A 20,182-nucleotide genomic window follows, 5' to 3' on the forward strand; every position below is an offset into this window, starting at 1 on the left:
GGATCTTCTCATTAAAAAGGAAAGGGCTGGGCTGGCCCCGTGGCTTAGCGGTTAAGTGCGCGTGCTCCGCTACTGGCAGCCCGGGTTCGGATCCCAGGTGCACACCGACACACTGCTTCTCCGGCCATGCTGAGGCCACGTCCCACATACAGCAACTAGAAGGCTGTGCAACTATGACATACAACTATCTACTGGGGCTTTGGGGGAAAAAAAAAAGGAGGAGGATTGGCAATAGATGTTAACCCAGAGCAGGTCTTCCTCAGCAAAAAGAGGAGGATTAGCATGGATGTTAGCTCAGGGCTGATCTTACTCACAAAAAAAAAAAAAGAATGAATGCCCCAAACCCAATGTGAATGTTGCTATTCATCAGTATTTTGGATTTGTTTTGTACTACTAGATAACACAAATAAATAAATATATTATTATTGTTATGAATCCAATATTTGCAGCTAGAAGGATAATTGCATGACTCATCAAATTATAAAAGAAAATCAGTTGTATTTCTGTATGTTAGCACGAAACTATTGAGAAACGAAATAAAAATTACCGGGCCGGCCCTGTGGCTTAGCGGTGGGGTGCGCGCGCTCTGCTGCTGGCGGCCTGGGTTCGGACTCTGGGCGCACACCAACGCACTGCTTCTCCGGCCATACTGAGGCCGTGTCCCACATACAGCAACTAGAAGGATGTGCAGATACTGAATATTTCAACTCACATAATTTTAAAATTGGTGTAACTAATTACGCTATTACAAGTCAGAATATGGGGGCAGCCCGGTGGTGCGTGCGCTGTGCTGTGGTGGCCTGTGGTTTGCAGGTTCGGATCCCAGGCCCACACCAACGCCCTGCTTGTCAAGCCATGCTGTGGTGGCGTCCCATATAAAGTGGAGGAAGATGGGCACAGATGTTAGCCCAGGGCCGGTCTTCCTCAGCAAAAAAGAGGAGGATTGGCAGCAGTTGTTAGCTCAGAGCCAATCTTCCTTATAAAAAAAAAAAGAAGTCAGAATTAATCCAGGATAATGGTTACCTTCACAAGGGAAGTGACTAGACGGGAGCTTCTAGGTCCTGGTAATGCTCTGCTTCTTGATCTGAGTGCTGGTTACGAGTACTGAGTACATACTCTACTGTATATTCACAATATGAAAGCTCATTGAGCTTTATACTCGTGATTTGTGCACTTCTCTGTATGTTGTTATACCTCAACCAAAATTGTGCACCCCGAAGTCAACATCAGTCTTCCTCATCTGCATCCCCCCAACCATAAAAAAGCTCCAGTGTGGTCCTGACACATGATGAGAGACTGACCAACCAAAACAGAACAGAAGGTCTATAAATAGACCTGATACATGTGTCACTTTATACAACGTAAAGGTGGCTTTTCCAGTTAGTGAAAAATAGATGGATTACTTAATAGATGGTGTTGGGATATCTGGGTAGCTATTTGGACCAAAAATGAGTTCAGCTCTACTTTACATCTTATATCAAAACACATTCCAGATCAAAGATTTAAATTTTTAAAAGAAAATGATAAAATTAGTAAAAGAAACCCTGAGAGGACATTTTCATAATTTTAGAGTAGAGAAGGTTTTATAGAGTACAATATAACAAAAAAACTCAAAAAAAACTAAAAGATTGATCAATTCAACCATATAAACCCCAAAAAAATGTGTAGCAAAACCCAACATAAATAAAAAAGTCAACAAAAAATGGGGAAAAATATTTTCAATTCACAATACATATGGATGGCTGATATCACTGATATGAAAAAGCTCCCTCAGATCAACAAGAAAAAGATCAATCAGCCACCAGAAATCTAGACGAAGCGTATGTGAAAACAGTTCATTGAAAGAGAATAAAAGTGACTCACACATGTGAAAAGATGCTCAACCTTACACATGATGAGTGAAAGAAAAGTAATGCTACAAAGGTATCACTCCTACAGTATTGACAAACATAAATACGTTTTATAATACACTGACTTAGCAAGAGCATGAGGAAGCAGGCACTCGCTCACATTGCTAGAAGGAGACTCTAAAAGTTGGTGAAACCTTTGTGGAAAACACTTTATTTTGATAGGCAATATCTATCAGTATTAGAGACGAACATACAATTTTATCCAATAATTTTACTTTTAGGGATATATCTTACAAATATATTAGAACATGAGTAAAAATATACATATATGGTTATTAATTTCAGTCTTATTTGAAATAGCAAAAATTGAAAGAAAAAAAAACCTCCTAACATCTATCAATAGAAAATTGGCTAATAAAGTGCAGCCATCAAAAAGAATGAAAAAATTCTTTTTGTTTTTACAGATATGGAACAACTTCAAGTGAAAAAAGCAAGGTGTAGATTAGTATATAGTATATAGTGTAGTATAGTATATTAGTAATTGTATTAGTATATATTATAAATATATACTTATTTTTTAAATGTAAAAATATATAGTCTATAGATTCGGAAATAAATAAAATTTAAAAGTAGAACTATAAATCTAACTCATAAAATGTGAGTAGGAAAGGTTTAACTCAGCAGATTTAGGATGTTCAAACTTTGTACATTCCAAAGAAATCTCCCAGGGGATAACCAATGAGCCTTGGAATATCCTGCCTGATAAGAGCATCTGTATACCTGGGGCCTTGGGCCGTGTCAGACAGTTTACGCAAATAATGTGATTTATGGTAAACACCTGTTTTCGTTCACCTGGGGCACTCGGTCATGCTGTATGGGTTTGACCTCTGGGAGGGACTAGAAACTGAGTAGTTAACATCAGTCACATGAGGGCTCCAAGCCTATGTGTCTGACCCCCAATAAAATCCACTGAAGTTCGGATGAGCTTCACCGGTTGGAAGTATTTTGTGCATGTTGTCACACATCATTGCTGGGAGAATTAAGCTTTGTAAGTCCACACAACTCCACAGAGAGAGGAAAACTGGAAGCTGTGCCTGGTAACCTCCTGGACTCTGTCCCATAAGCCTTTTCCCTTTGGTGATTGTATTCTATATCCTTTCAATGTAGTAAACCGTAACCATGAGTGTAACAGCATTTGTGAGTTCTGTGAGTCCTTCAAACTAATTATTGAACTCGAGAGTGGTCTTGGGGTCCTCCAACACAGTAGATAAAGTGATATTGAGAGGCGAACTTATTTCTTCAGATGCTGGGATTAGAAAAGAATAAAGATGGAAAATTAATGAGCTAAGCATCCCGTTTAAGATGTTAGAAAAAGGGCAACAGAAAACTGGGGATCCACATGCAAAAGAATGAAGTTGGACCCATATCTTACACCACTCACGAAAACTAACTCAAAATGGATTAAAGACTTAAATGTAAGACCTGAAACCATAATACGCCCAGAACAAAACATATGGAAAAAGCTCCTCCACACTGATCTTGGCAATGATTTTTTGGATACGACACCAAAAACACAAGCAACATAAGCAAAAACAAGCAAGTGGGACTACATCAAACAGAAAAGCTTCCATACAACAAAAGATACAATCCACAAAATGAAGAGGCACCCTGCAGAACGGGAGAAAATGTTTGCAAACCATACATATCAGATAAGGGGTTAATATCCAAAATACTTAAGAAACTCATATGACTCAGTAGGAAAAAGACTAATAATCTGATTAAAAGTGGGCAGAAGACCTGAATAGACATTTTTCCAAAGAAGATACAAATGGCCAGCAAGTATATGAAAAGATGCTCGGCATCACGAATCATCAGGGAAATGCAAATCAAAACCACAATGAAATATCACCTCATATCTGTTAGGATGTTTTATTATAAAAAAAGACAAAAGATAAGGAGTGTTAGCAAGGATGTGGAGAAAAGGGAAACTTTGTGCTGTTGGTTGGAATGTAAATTGGTGCGGCCACTATAGGAACCAGTATGAAAGTTCCTCAAGAAATTAAACATAAAACTACCATATGATCCAGCAATTCCACTTCTCGGTACATATCTTAAGGAATTGGAATCACCATCTTGAAGAAGTATTTGCCCTCCCATGTTCACTGCAGTGTTATTCACAATAACAAAGACATGGAAACAGCCAAAGTCTCCATGGATGGATGAATGGATAAAGAAGTTGTGGTATATATATATATATATATATATATATATATATATATATATATATATACACACACACAATGGAATATTATTCAGCCATGAAAAGAAGGAAAACCTTTCATTTGCAGCAACCTGGATGGAGCTTTAGGGTATTATGCTAAATGAAATCAGTCAGACAGAGAAAGACAAATACTGTATGATCTCACTTGTATGTGAACTCTAAAAAAAACCTCAACTCATGGAAACAAAGTGGAATGGTGGTTGCCAGAGGCTAGGGGGGTGCAGGAAAGGGGGAGAAGTGGGTCAAAGGGTACAAACTTCCAGTTATAAGATGAATGAGTTCTGGAGATCTAATGTACATCATGGTGACTATAGTTAACAATACTGTATTATATACTTGACATTTGCTAATAGAGTAGATTTTAAATGCTATCACCACAAAAAAATAGTAGTTATATGAGGTAATAGATGTGTTAACTCACCTTATTGTGGCAATCATTTCACAATACATACGTGTATCAAATCATCACTTTGTACACCTTAAACTGATACAATGTTATATGTCTATATCTCAATAAAGCTGGGTGGAAAAGATATCAAAGGAGTTGGAGACATCAAAAGAAGGAGGCAAAGATGACGTGGCGGTTAGCATGTAAACGTAGTAAAGTAACCACGGGATCCTGTACATCACTTATCTTTGGGCCTAGAGAGGTGTACAACTTAGGGGCACGTAGCTCTGGACCCATACTCCTCTGCTCTAGCTCTCAGACCTCAGGACTACAGCAGCAATCTTCAGTTCCTATAGAGAGAGCCAAACCTTATGGCTAGCAAGATGAATAATGTCTGCTCTTAATAATATCTTTAACAATATTGCACATCCATCATTTTGTTTGATTCTCACAGTTTGAAATTCAGAGAGGCTGTCACCTAAAAGATGGAAAAGCCAGGGCCAAAGAACCCAAATCCAATGATTTGTCCCCCATTTGCCCATGGCCCCAAAACTTTTTACCCAGAGGGGTAATGTCTTAAAAGGGCTTATGGAGTCACACAGCAAGGCATACCTGACTCGCAGGTGTTGGCTTATCTCTGGAGACAAACAGGGGAAGAGGCGATCAGGATTTGCACACACAAGGGAGCTAGTAACTGACTTATTCCAAATGAAGTTGGGGCCCATCCTGGAGGGAAGCCCTACTCTCGCTCTGCTTCCAGCACTGTTTCTCCTGTCCCCTACTCCTCCTGCCCATGGGGAAAGTAGGAGGTTTCAGGGAAACACCAAACTCGTTAGCCAAGTAACAGAGGGGGGATGAGGAACTATTTACCTACAAAAACATACTTTGGACTCACACCTAGCACTCACAGTTTTGTACATCTTTGGAATCGATTGTTTTTCAAAAAGAGTTGTGTTCCAGGAGTTGCCGCTGACACAGAATACAACAGGAATAGGGCTCCTTGGAGTTAGACAATACCAAGCCCTACTTTCCACACCTACCATCAGGGCAACCAAAACGCATGAATGGGCTGACATCTTGGGTGTGGAGTGGGAACAGGGAGCCCAGAGCCCAGCTGTTGGGACTAGATTTTCTCGCTGGGCTCACTGGAGCGCCAGCCTTCATAGCAGTTACTAACACTGAGAATTGAATATGAGTCTTCGTGCTTAGGGCAGGGACCCAGGCAAGGAAAGGACCTCTTCTCTTGGAGACCTGTCATCTGGAATTTCCACGGGCACTGGAAGCCAGAGCCTAAATTAGCCTGCCCGCGTCACAAGAACCAGTTTGGGTTTTATTAGGGAGACTGAGAGGCAGTTCAGGAACTTGTGGCTGTTGTCCCCGAGTCGCAGGGTCTTGTTCCTTCTTTCTTTTGGGGACTGGAGAAAGGCAGATTATCATGCAAGTGTAGGACCCATGGCAATGCCTCAGTGCGGGACAAAGTCTGAGCTGCCAAGAACTAGGGGGGTGAGGTGGGGGTGGATAATTTCCCTGTGTAGGGACTCGTGCTCTGTCTCCTTACTGTAAAGGGGTCACGATCTAACCACTCCTGTGTAGCTGTCGCCATGTTGAGTGTGTGTTCATGGCCCTATCTGTCAACAATCAGTTATTCCTGAAAATAAAATAAAAATTACTAAGTTTAAACACAGTATACACTACACAAATCCTAAAAATGATTTTCCAAGAAACAAGTTTTGGAAAGAAACCGTCTTTAATTTTGCAGTTTTGACATATCACCTATGATTTCATATAGCACCGTTAACTTTGCTAGAACACCAAAAGTTGTTATTCAAATGTTCTTCAATAATGCTTACAGAGTCATTTTGCAGTGTTTGAATATTTCTTATAGGCCACATTTTCTTAAAAACATTAATAAACTTAACTTTTTATTTATTAAAAATATGTAAATAAAATGTTATAAAACTGTAAAATAACTTATGGTTTTGGGAATTCCTGAGAATCAAATTTCTCATTCCTGAATCCTAGAACTCAGTATCTTGTGTGAATTTGAAAACACTAGTGACAACCACGACGAGCTGAAGACCAGATGCTCTTTCTTTAGTTTTTTTAAAAGCAGTGTATATCATGCTAAAAAAGAAGGGCCCAAAGAATGACTGATATTGGGTGTTTTCCTACCACAGTAAATGGGGGTAAAGAGCCAGATTTAATTTAATTCAGAAAAATTAATGTGATTTTTTTGCATCTCGATGTTGTAGAACAGATTCATGATTTTAAATTTATCATCCATTTAATCTTACAATTCTATGTATCATTCATCCCCTTTAACAGAAAAAGAAACTGAGGCACAGAGAAGTTAATATACATTTAACGAACTAGCTCAGAAGCAGGAACCAGGGATGGAGAACCCCCCTGGTATTATGAGGAAAAATCTGAATATAAGCGATATAAAGTACAATTCAATGGCCTAAACACAAAAGGGAATATATTGACTCATGTGACTGAAAAGCCTGGATCAGGACTGGCTTTAAGCAGAAGCACTGACACAGGGCTCAACTGACACCATTAGGATTCAGCATCTCTCCATTTCTTGGCTCTCTGTCTTCTGTACTGGCTTTATTCGCAGACTTTATATGGTGGCAGGATGGCTGCCAGCAAGTTCAGGGCAATACCCTCCCAGGTTCAAGTGCAGCTGAAACTATGGTGCCTTATTCACAAGGGTCCATGTGCAAGTCTCACTGTGCCTTAGCGGCTCCAGTTGAGTCACATGCTCATCTCTTTTGCCAGGCCTGAGTCACATACCCACCCCCGGCGTAGGGATGCGGTGGGGAAAACTATAATATCTGCACATAGACTGAGACTGAAGAATGGTAGTTAATTCCCAGAGAACAATAGAGATAGTGTTTCCAGATGGGAGAACGAAGGCTGGGTGTTAAAAACAAACGAAACAGATATCTACCACATACTTCTCTCACTGCCCTGCTGCTGTCTGCTGGCTCAGAGCCACTTCGCTGCCCCTTTAGGCTCTCAAACTTCTATTGAAGGGTGGATGCAAATTCTGTGGAGGCTCTGGGAGAGGGGAAGGAGTGGGATGTGGATGCACTGCATTCCAGTGCAGGATGGAAATTTCTGGGAGATCCTAACTTCCATGTGATTGGACCATCCAATAACCTAGACTCTCAATAGACTTTCTCATCTCAGAGCTCTTAACTCAGCTATGGAAAGGCCTAGACCTTACTTCCAGGAACAGCTCTGCCTTCTGAAATAATATTCTGATATCCTACCCTTTGACCTCAACCTCCAGTCCTTCTAGCCTGTGTCCTTAATATGCCAATTCTTCAACTTTGTCAGGATCTTCGATCCATCAACCTTTCCACCTACTCTCTAACCATTAGCAACCTCTCTTTTCTTCATTTCCTCCCTCTCTGGTTGATTTCAAGGTCCATCACTGAAATGACATCCCAGACATCTTCACTCCATTTCCTTTTCATCATTCCCGCCTGGCAAAATCTCAACCCTGCCTCTTCCAGATCTGCCCTCTAGTAAGTGATTCAGCCTTATTAGATAAAATCACACACATGAGGATACTGGTGCTATCAGGAACTAATGGTCACAACTAGTGATCTGCTCCAACACCAAAATCATTTATTCATTCACTACTTCATTCATTCCATTCATATTAAGCACCTTCCATGTGCTATGTACTGTACTTAGCCCTTGTGAACCCCAGCACAGGAAGCTTCCTGTCTTGCAGAGTTTACATCATAGTTTTCTTAGTCAACCCTCTCTTCCATCCTACTCAAGATTATTTCACATATCTCCACTTTCCTCAAAATTTTGTTCCCCCAGCTGATGGGCTGGAGCCCCCACTTCACAGAGGAACCAGGAGCCATCAAATGGGAGCTTTCCATCCAGAAACCTTCAATGAGACTTATATCCCACCCCTTCTTTCCTTCCTTTTATTCTGAAAGAAGTGTTTCTCCGCAAGACTTTCCTTGTCCCTTCCTGTCTCCATCCCAGCACTTTTCACACTGAGGACACTGTCTATCCCACACACTGCCCTGTCCCCAGCATCTGGAGTTCAACACGCGGCTGGTACTCAACAACCATTTGAGAGAGTGAATGAACCACGGGAGGGATCTCCGCGGGGAGCCCTTGCGCAGCGCGCCCTGGGGGCGGGGCCAACGCTGGAGGCGGGGCCAAGGCAGGGGCGGAGTCAACGCAGGGGCGGGGCCAGATGGACGCCGTCTCCTGGCTCGTGGGCGGCAGTTAGCGGGCTTCATTTGAGGAAACTGAGTTGCTCCTCCGTCGCTTCCCCGAGAGAAGAGTTGGGCACATAACTTCTCAGGTAAGGGTCAGGCAGGCTCTCTGGGTGCCCGAGGGTCTCTTCAGCCTGCCAGCCTGAGGGGCTTTTCCCACTGCCTTGTCAGACCTGCTCCGAGCGAGCGGCCTCACAGCCCTCGAGGGCGCTTGCGCCTCCAGGCCTCAGAAGGTGCTCTGAGGCCTGCTGGGGGGCTGGGCCCCAAGGTTTGTCCACTGGGCCATCAGTCGGGCCGTGGCAGGTCCTCTAGGAGTTGTGAGCAGAGGAACAAGACTCAGGGAGGAGCAGGTGGCCGGATAGGCCTTTTCAAATGTTTCAGGGGAAATCTGAAGTGAATGAATTTTTGGCCAATGAACAGGGGGGCTCTCTTGCCACACTTCCTAATTAATTAGTAAGTACTTTTTATAAGGCAATAATGAAAGGTCCAAATATCCAAGAGACAGTCGTAAGGGATTTTCAACCCAATTTGAATTTCTACCCAAACTAACATTAATTAGTAATCGTATTTCCTGGAATTGCTGTTTTCTCCACAGTCTGTGAGTGAGCTGGCTTTCTTCTTTAACTTAAAGCTCCAAAAAGAATGGAGATCATCCCTATACCCCCATTCCTGTCCCTGCCACTACACGGAGGGACAGACAAATAAATATTAGCACAGAGACGTGCTTCCTGAGCATAATGTGGCCTGTGCTTCTCTCTCTAGAGGTGCCTGCCTCGCTCTTTTATACCTAAGATGATTGACAGGGATAGCATCCAATTAACATTTTTCTTTTGTGATTTAGAGTACTGAAAAGGGTTTTTTTTCTTTCTCTGACAGAGATATTACAAAGTTGCAAGCGAGCAAAAATTTTGTTGGCCGAAAAATTTCTATCTTGATAGGTAAAAAAAAAAAAAAAGATAGAAACGCTTCTGGAAACATTTCAGGCTTGTGTTCTCCTTCCTGGGACTAGAGTAGCCTCAGCTTTGAGTGCCATGCATTTTTGTTGATGATTTATCGAGCCCACAGGTTCAGAGATGAAGGCTGAGGTAGGGCCCCACCCCTGTAAGAGTGAGGGCAAGTTTACGTTCTTCTGTAACATTGGTAAATGAAGCTTCTGGAATTTCATCTCATGATTTCCCAGATTCCAGGTTTCCCAGCACCAGTCGAGCAATCCTGATTTTCTTATTGAAAGGAAGATGTCTAAAGATATTACCATTTCCTTAAGCAACAATAAAAAGACAAGACACAGAAGAAGCCACAGGGTTGGCTCAATGATTTTGTGAGCTGATTTCAGAAAGCTTTTATTTCTTAGGTATTTCACGCATATTAGAAAGAGGGAATAAATGGCGTTATATGCTATTTGATCAGGAAATAGATTGTATTTTGACAGACTTCTAGAGAAGACCAAGACATTCTGGCTTAGAGAAATTTAGGATATTTTATTGACCTCATAAAATCCAGGGAGATTTCATGGAAGGAGTGTGGGCCCTGTATTACGCTGGATTCACAGAAATAAAATTTCACAAAAATTCTCCAGATGAAACGCTGTGTTATCTTCAAACCTCTACTCAATTACATTTCTTCCTGTTAACTACAAGCTGCACCTCTCGTTAAAAAGAAAAAAAAAAATGTGAGGAGGTGCTTCTGTTGTTTGTTTTCGTAGAGCCTCATTGTCTTTCTGACATTTCATGATGTTTATCAGCACTATTTGGATTCCACATGTTGGCAACCTACCATATTGATTCAATACTGAATTTAGAAGATCCATGTTATCTACATTTTACACATCAGGGAGGGATATGTTACCCTTAAATGAATAAGATTGAGTCCACTAAGAGGCCTCAAGGAGCTTAGAGTCCAGTTGAGGAAGCAAGACTTAGCATGTGAAGAGCTCTAGAAGACCTCAGGGAATAAGTAGCAGTTGCGTGAGATGTCAGTAAATAACCAGAACATGTAAGTGCCCTGGAGACAATGAAGAGGGCTGCAGGTATACTGAGCAAGACTTCAGGGAGAATTGGGATTGAAGGATGGGTTGGGTTTGGACAAAGAGAACCCAGAAAGCAGGCTTAACTTATAAGCTGGCTGATCAGTTTTGAGCAGCTTATCAATTAGATGTATTAATTAGACATGAAAGATGAGATAGGAAGGAAGTTTGTGGCTGGACGTTGAACAGCTTGAGGTCACAGGCTAAGACCAAGGAGTGTGGTCAATGTAAAAAATTGTTTTTTGAGCTCAGTAGTGATCAGGTGTATGGTAGACTCTCAATTTTTTGTTGAATGACCAAATAGTTTGATGAGAGACAGTTCTTCTTTATAAAAGATTTTCAGCTAATGGAGAAAGATTGAATTGGGAAAAAAAATACCATTTGTAACTCAGAATAATGTGTCAAGGCAAAATAGATACTGAAAATGTTATGAGAAATATTGATGGGGAACTTTACAACTGGTGACTCAATTAACATCGCTTAAAGTGAGACACCAGACACTGTGTGTGCCCCGATGTGATGCAAGGGGAGGCGCCCAGCAATGCAAGCTTTTGTCGAAACTGAAACTGAATGGATTCAAGCTGCCCGATCTAATTAACCAGTTTACAGGAAATGCGAGGGATAGAGAAACATGTTATACATCATCAAAATTCAGAAAGAGGAAACTCTAAAGGCAAATGACCTAGTTTCCTCAACAAATAAATGGCAAAGAGAGAAACCAGGAGTGGGAAATGTTGTAGATTAGGTGAAACTTAAGAGGCCTATGAAACAAACGCCTTCTTTGTGAGAACTTTGGATTCTTACTCTAGCAACCCACATGAAAAAAGATATTTTTGAGGCAATTGGGGACATTTTAACATGAACTAAGTATTATTATTATTATTTTTTTTTTTTTGAGGAAGATCTGCCCTGAGCTAACATCTGCCAATCATCCTCTTGTTTTGCTGAGGAAGCCTGGCCCTGGGCTAACATCGTGCCCATCTTCCTCTTCTTTATATGGGATGCCGCCACAGCATGGCCTGACAAACGGTGCATCGGTGCTCGCTGGGATCCGAACCAGCGAACCCCGGGCTGCTGCAGCAGAGTGCGCGCACTTAACCGCTGCGCCACCGGGCCGGCCCCTGAACTAAGTATTAGATAATATTACATAACACATAGTTATTGCTGGTTAGAGTTACACACTGATTTAAATGATATAATGTCTGAAAATCTCTTTTAAATACTCCAGGAAAAAAAAATGGGGGAATGTTTTTGTAGATGAAACAAATAGGCAAAATTTTCTAACTTTTGAAGCTGGGTGATGGGTACATGAGAGTTCAATATAGTATTCTTTCTACTTTTAGGTATATTTAAATAGTTTTACAAAAGGTTTAATGGTTAGAAAATAGTATTTTTATGAACTAAAACAATATACAAGACAATTTGGAAAAGAGGAAAATGAAGTCAGAAAAAAAGTTCGATGCCTATTAGTGTATGAGGTAATAAAGGTGAGAGGATAGAAAAGGAAGGGCAAAGAACATTGAGATGTTTTGGAGGCCAAATCAATAGGACACTGCGAAAGGAAAGCTAGATAAAGGAAAAGGTTGAAGATGATACCAAGTTAAGCTTAGGTGACTGGGTGAGTGATGCCATTAATTAATATGTGTTGAGTGAGTTATTAGGAATAATACTAATTGCTTTTAACATCTCCTTTTCTTAACCCCACCAGGCTCTCTTCTCAGATATCAATCTTAATGATCCCGGAAAGGGAAGGGATAGAGAGGAATGCCATGTTAGGAAAGCAGAAATGCTGAACCTGACTGCAATTTTGAGCTTTTTGCAATAATAGAGACTACATGGGGCAGAAGGGCAAAGACCAGGGTCCCAATTGTGTACACAGCCTTTACATGGAGGAATGGCTGCATGATGCTGAGTCAGCAGCCAGTAGGGAGGACTTCCATGAAGGCTCGGGGCCCACCAGGAGCAGCACAGCCCAGCAATCACACCCTGGGGACCAGTGCTCAACAACATGGAATCCCCAGAGGAGCATGGTAAAAATTGTGACAACCAGGGATGAAGGAACCCCACTTTGGGGCTTCAGAAGCTTGGAATTTTTGAATGATCCTATGGAAGAAAGATAGGTGGGGGCTCAGAGCAGGCTTAATCTGATTTAGGGAAATAAGTATGACACAAAGTCAGTGATCATCAAATATTTCACATGCCTCTCTCCATTCCCCAGCCTCCCTTGCAGTTAGGTTGGAATTATGTGACCAGTTCTGGGTAATGGACCATGAATGGGAGTGACATGTGCTCCTCCATCCCTCTCCTCCCAACACAACAGCCTTTAAAGCTGTTTGTTCCAGATGGAGTTGCTACAAGAGAGTGGAGAGTCACCTGGCCCAAATCGAACTTCATAATGGTGAGAAATAAATCTTTCTTGTTTTAATTCACTAAGATAGTGGTGTTTTACTATTGCACCAGTTAGCTTTAATTACCCCAATTAGTATGGAAGTAAACAGCATATATTGTATGCCCTGGTTAGTAAAAGGTATACCCAGTAAATGTAACCATCCTCCACTCAGAGCAATACAACAGGAAATGAGCTGGTTTGAAGTAAGATACAAAGTTCAATTATTAAAAGTGGGAAATTTATATCTAGAGTTTAAGAGAAATAGAAAATAATTAATCATATGCATAGAAGATACCATTGAAATCATGGAAATGCTTGCTATCTCCAAGGGAGAGAGAGGTACAAATAGGAGGTAAGAGAAGATAATGAAGGAAAAGAAGACGTGGACCTTCAAGGTAATCCTTGGCATGGAAATTCCAGTCCAGGGAAGGAGCATGGAGGTATGAAACGGTTTTACATGCTGAGATGAGTCCTTGAAAGGTCATATGGAGGAAAGCTAGCCTACTGAGCCCCTCCCTGCAGGACTGTTATATGAGAAAGAAATAAACTTCTTTGTGCGAAGCCGCTGAAATTCATTTGTTACTGCAGCCTCTCTAGCCTAACTACTGCAATTGCTGCTACTGCCGGTTCTAGCTGCGGCAATACACTGCCTTAGCTGCTATCTGGGGATGAAGAAGTGACCACCAAAATTACTGGATGCCTGACCATGCTCTGCTGCCAGATCATCACTAGCAAAATGGATGTGTCCCATGCCGCTGCCTCTCTCCCACTTAATTCAGTTCGAAACTCAAGCCACACACCTGTGCATTTCATGGGATGAATTTCATAAACATCTGTAACGGTAGCTGCAAAGGGGTCTCGGAAGTGTAGTTTTTAGCATTGGTACCCCAGCGGATGGAACAGATTAAGGTGAACTAAGTTTTTCTAGGGAAACTAAGTAATTCTCTCAGGACTGTTCTACTCTCATAGAATTGGGAGATATCATGTAGAAGCCATAGAATGCTCAGAGAAGTGGCTTGCCAGCATCTCTCCCTTCCAGTGGTGATAACTATGAATCTCACTGCTTATTTTAACCATACAGTGCCTTTCTAAACATCTCTGTCAATCAGATGAAGTCTGAATATTCAGTGGCCTATTATTCTATTGTCAGGAGACCACATGTGATACAGAATGTACTAGTATGAGGCTTCGAATGTGCCATTTCATACCACTTTCCCATTTTGAGGAGTTCTACTTCCCTTTTTCAAAGAAAAAGTCAAAACTTTCCAATTAACCTTGGTAGAGAGCACCCTATGTCACAGTGTCCAGAAGAATACTTACTTATTGAGCACCCACTGTGTACCAGACTCTGTTCAGGGTGCTAGGGATACAATAGTGATGAGAATAACAACCTGGTTTATAAGGTTCTTACCTTCTGGAGACTTTATGTCATAAAAGATTTTCTGCTTTTGATAAAGTAAATGAATATGGCTATGAAAGACATCTGAAAAATCATAATCTCTTATTCCATAATCCAAGGTGACTTTACTAAAAAGAGATCCTTGAAAGGAGGTGCAAAGCAGACATGAGTGCTGGCCTTGGGAAGTAGGAAAGGTGCTCTTTTTAAAAGTTTTGCTAAGTCTCTACTGCAGACATTGTTGGTCCCCACTCATCCCTTTGACCTACCCAAAAGATCACTTGCAGATAGTGCCTGTAAATACCAAAGGCTTCCTATGTCTCTCCTGGGGCTTTCTCTGGCTGTGCTAACTGTCAGGGAGTCAATGCCCTAGGGTGTTACTCTTTTTAAAGGATAATTTTCCCAAAAAAAAGGTAAAATCATGACTTTCATACAAAAATAAAATGAACAAGTGTCAAAAATTTTATTTAAATCACTGTGTGATGAGGTAACTAATAAGATGTTCCAACCGGTTCAAAGGAGAATTCAAAGCACCACTCGTATATGTGAAGACAAACAATGCTGAGATGAATTTACAGATAGAAGCAAAACTGGTCAATATCCACAGGTAATAGTCAATTGTATTCACTGCATGTCTATGGATAAGAATTATCTGCATTACTATCTATTTTCTACAACTTAGACTTATAAAATAACAATGGACAATGAAAGACAAAGCTCGCCTGGATAAATGGGCTAGGTGAAACATCCACTAATAGTTCAAACTCATTCACAATTTTTTCAGACATTTTCAACCAATGAGGAATAGGATTTGGTGGATATATCACTGCTTCCTTGTCCTTTAATGAGATAATTCTGAGATGTGTTCTACAAGTTTCTTAGAGCGTCCTCAGTGGGAATGAACCCCAGTGGCCCATGGCAGTAAATTATTTATTAACAAAACTTGTATTTGCCTTCCTCCCTTCCCTAGCTCACTTCATTCCCTCAGAGTACTTCCTGGAATAGGCTCTCAAAAAAATTGCTTACACCCAATCCTTGTCTCATGGCAGGCTTTTGAGGGAACCCAAACTAAAACAGGTTCCCAGTTCATGCACTTCATCACTATTCATAGGTTGAGAGAGATTTTTTGTCTTCAGAAACTCAATAAATGAGAAATGGCAGGTTCCATGAAAGGATCAGCCCACCCTCCCTCCTGGACCTGGAAGCTTGCCCCAACTGACCAGCATGGTTTCCTAACAAAGAGCATTAAACAAAGCTAACTCAAGACAGTACTAAACTTGTCTGTGTATATTGGGAACACTGAGGTCCTGGGAACACTGAGGTCAATATGGAACCTTGTAGAATTCACAGATGTACCAACAGTAACTAGTTTGTTTGGACATTTGCTGTTACTGCTGCGTCTGCTGCTAGTGGTCCACTTCCACCAACACATCCAGCCTGAGAGTAGAAGGCCATGATACCAGTAAATAAATGGCAAGCAATAGGATATATTGGAGCATATGAGGAAGCCATTTTTGTCAAACTAATTCGGCCTGACCTTGTTTTTCCAAAAGGGCCTGTGACCTTTGAACATGCATTGTATATCTGCTTTAAGCAATTAACATGTCCCAAAGGCAAGAACAAATGCCCTTAAGATAAGGATGCAACATCCCCCACGTTGGCATTTCCTTAAGGATAAGCATTTCTCTCTAGGCTAGGATTTGATTGCTGTGCTCACCCTGTGACCACCCAACTTGAGACAACAGACCTGCTACCTGCTGCGCCCATGGACACAGCAGACCTGATACCTGCTGTGTCCGTCAATCGCTGTGCCAACAGGGCAATGTCGCGACTATTGTAAAAGGGATATTGCAGTCTTATGTGATACATGCTCTTTGATGGTATATAACCACTCTGTACCCCCCACTTCTTTGCAGTGCTCCATTCCTTTGTGAAAGGACTCTCCCGGGCTAGATGGTCCTCAAATTTGGCTCATAAGAAAGTCATCCTAATTTTGATTTATGGATTGGTTATGGATTATTTGTGTCAACAATACCCATTCACAGACCCAAAACAAGGATGCTGTATATTAACACATAAAAGTATATTCCCCTGGGCCATACCTCTGAGAAGGAAAAAAGGCAAGTTTTGTCCTGAAAAAAAGTCTAGGGGCTGACCTGGTGGCAGAGTGGTTAAGTTCGCATGCTCCACTTCAGTGGCCTGGGGTTCATGGGTTTGGATCCCGGTCGCTGACCTACACACCGCTCATCAAGCCATGCTGTGGTGGCATCCCACATACAAAAGAGAGGAAGATTGGCACAGACATTAGTTTAGGGCCAATCTTCCTCACCAAAAAAAAAAAGTCTACAACACCTTTTAATTTTCAAATTGTGTTGACTACAGCAGGTGGTTTGGCAAGATATGAGCCGTGTTGATTCCATTCTTTGGAACCTTTCATCTCTGAATTCCGTGTTAGATGTTAAATGATGGTCCTTAAAAAACAGAAAAATCCCATGCTAATGAGGAGTTATCAACAGAGTTCTGAGGAACCTTCTACTTTGTAAATAGAATCAATGCCATCTCTGTATCTGCCCAATCTAAAAGAAGCAAAAACACAGGAGTCATTTCACTTCTTCATGTTGGAAAAAAAATGAATATAGCTCAAAATACAATGGTTATCTTGCCTATGTCCCAAGAATAAAAATAATTTAGTTTAGTTTTTTAGGAATGCACAGTATTTTGAAAATTATTAAAATGCTTTTCTTTTTTGCCTTTATGACTATATGATGTTTATATTTTCCATGGAACTGGGGGTAAGGGATAATTAGAATATTCCAGAAGGAATGAAGAGAGCTTCTGACATTTAAAAATGGGATTTTATGGCAAGACAATAACTTTACAAGCCAGGCAATTGTCTTTATAAAGGGCTGTGTAAATTGCTTTATTTCCACCTTGAGAACATTAAGGGCCAGACTTTGCCAGCCAGATCATGCAGTTTTGTGTAAGGGAAATCCGGACAGGAGGAGAAAGGAGTGATAGCCTACCTATTCTAATATCAAGGGGTTGTGTGAAAGAGGGATTGAGAGAGAGACAGAGAGAGAGGTTGGGAGGCTGATTAGGTAAATGAGGATTACAGTAAGGACAAAAGGGGGGTTTTGCCCCTCCCTCTACCATTTCCCTTTTCAGACTCTGGAAAGAGATCACCTCTCAAGGATCCCCGTTCTCCAAGGTTGGGCACAGCCAAATACACTTAGTGAACAGTGTGTGTGATGCCGGCAACCACCAGAAATTGTATTGCCCCAGCAACTAAGGGGCAGTGCTGGGACAGCTGGAGTCTTCAGATGCTTCAGCAGTATGGTCAGTGGAGAGCAAGTCTGTTGCTAGAACAGGAAAACCACCTGCGGGGTGTTCTCTGCGCTGGCTTAAATCTTGGTGGGGATGGCTGTGGTCCCGGACTGTACCTCAAAGAGATTGGACACTTCCCTCTCTCCAAGACAGGTTGTCAATTGTTTCTCCATCTCATCTTGCGCTCCCTTCCAGCTCCCCACTGCCCCCCTCAAGAGAAACAAAACTTCAGCCTTGTTCTGGGGCAGAGCTGATTGTATTTAGAATACCGTTCTTGGCATTCACATTCCAGGAGAGCTCTGACCTTTCCTGATTCTTCTACAGTCCCTTTGCCCCCAAATACACTTACCTTCAAAGGAACCTTCTTTAGTCAGCCTTTAGTAACTAATATAATAAATGACCTATTATAATGCTAAAGAATTAATGAGGCTGAATGCTGGAAGGGGTGCAGTAATTTGAATCTCCTGGAGAGGTTTCACACTTTACTTGCCCCAGCCCCAGAGATTCTGGTATAGCTTTCACACCCGCATTCTCACCCCACAGGGATGCGAGCGGGCTGTGCTTTTTGAAAAAAAGCTTCCAGTGAGTGAGAGAATGATGACCTCCAGGGAGAACCACTAGTTTAGAGTTTGCTATATGATGACAGAAAAGATGTGCATTTTTAGTGCAATCACTGAAATCAAAAGAAGGAATAATTGTGGAATTCTGGAACAGGCTAGGAAGAGATTTTTGCAGTGAGCCAGCAAAATGTCCCTGTACCAGTAGGGCTCCCTCCTCAGGGGGCCCGCAATGCCAGAGATGCCCTAGTCTGTGGTAAGTCTCTCCACCACTGTTTATAAGATGTATGGTCACCAGTTAAGAGTCTACATGGTGTGACTTCGTGGACTCAGATTGTACTGACGTGGATGAGCTAAGATAGGTTTCTGTCTGTCCTCAGTTCTTGTTAGAATGCAAGTATTGAGCCTATAAGGAAAAAATATGAACCTCCGTGAGTTAAAAATGAATGCTAGAGTCATAGTCAGTGAAATGTACTAAAAAGTTCGTAAGCTGTGGATTGTCCAAAAATCATATCAAGTATGATATGGTTTCATGAAAAAAAACAGATTGCAAAACCAAAGGTAATGTGATCCTAATTCTGCATTAATATGCAGATAATGTCTATGTTTTGACAGTGTGTAAGGGGAGCACATGGAGGGGGTGTGAGCAGAGATGAAGGGATGTGAGGGTGGGGGGTTACATGGAGAGTATGTGTGGAGTGTGGAAAGGAGCGTGAGGTGTGTGGGGAGTGTGTACGCACGTGTGTGCATGCTCTCACAGTCCTGGACGCAGTGGAAACTATAGTGGGTGCCCAGACTTCCAGAACCTAAAAGATAGGTATTGAAGGCAAAAAGGGAATGGAAGGGCTCCATCCCTTCCCACTCTGAGCCTCCCCAGAGTAAAACTTGATGTTTAAGAGCAAGGATTTGGAGTCAGACCTGGTTTTAAATCCTAACCCAACCCTCCCTAGCTGAGGGATCTTGGACAAGTTATTTAACCTCTTGACATCACTTTCTCATCTGTAAAATGAGGATGTTTCTTAGCATCCATAAAGGGCTGAGCACAGTGTGACACAGCAGATATTCAATAAATGATAACTTAAAAAAATTCTAGCCCATTGCTCAAAATGGATCCTAAAAGAAAATTGCACCATGGCAACAAACTAATCTCTAACAAAGCAATTTTTAAATACATCACATCCACATTCTACAGCTTCTTTATTTTTAACAGGTTTTTTTTTTTTGGAGTGGGAGACCAGCATTTACAAACAATTCTTGATTACTTATGGCTCTTGGGACTAAAAATAGAGTGAAACAAGAAATCCACAGAAGGATATTCCCCACTGACTTCAACCTTTGACAAGCATTCTCACTTGTAAGCAGATAAGCTGGCTGGAGCTTTCCCCTGACGGTGCCTGCCCCACCCTCTAACTAGGTGCCTGGAGGCTGAGAACTGGCCCCCACTCCCAGCAGGAGCAGCTCAGCAAGAGCGCTGAGTGCAATCTGCCCTGCAGGCTTGGTGAGAAATTTGCAGCTGGAAGCCTCAGCGCCTCTTTAGCCTTCAACATCAAAATCAATCATGATTTTAAGCATTGTGGGATTTTCTTGTAATTATTGGAGATTTAGCAAATAATTACTTTGGAATTATAAAGCAAATATCTAGCATAAATATGAGACCTACGTTACTTCACAGATTACCTAGAGAGCTTCTTAAAACCATTAAAAAAGTAATTCTGAGATCT

The 20,182-nt window shown here is 41.5% G+C and overlaps 1 long non-coding RNA gene and 1 pseudogene across 1 annotated transcript; one reads left to right on the forward strand and one right to left on the reverse strand.

Annotated features, from left to right (window-relative positions):
- The window catches only part of LOC131410148 (serine/threonine-protein phosphatase 4 regulatory subunit 2-like), a 156,108-nt pseudogene that overhangs the window by 3,572 nt on the left and 132,354 nt on the right, over positions 1 to 20,182 (reverse strand).
- Positions 8,746 to 15,392, forward strand: LOC131410151 (uncharacterized). Its single transcript, XR_009221170.1, has 3 exons — positions 8,746 to 8,861; positions 13,014 to 13,193; positions 13,773 to 15,392. It is a non-coding gene; the product is annotated as an uncharacterized LOC131410151 (long non-coding RNA).

Source organism: Diceros bicornis, chromosome 9 (genome assembly GCF_020826845.1).
Source record: "Diceros bicornis minor isolate mBicDic1 chromosome 9, mDicBic1.mat.cur, whole genome shotgun sequence".
Classification (NCBI taxonomy): Eukaryota; Metazoa; Chordata; class Mammalia; order Perissodactyla; family Rhinocerotidae; genus Diceros; species Diceros bicornis.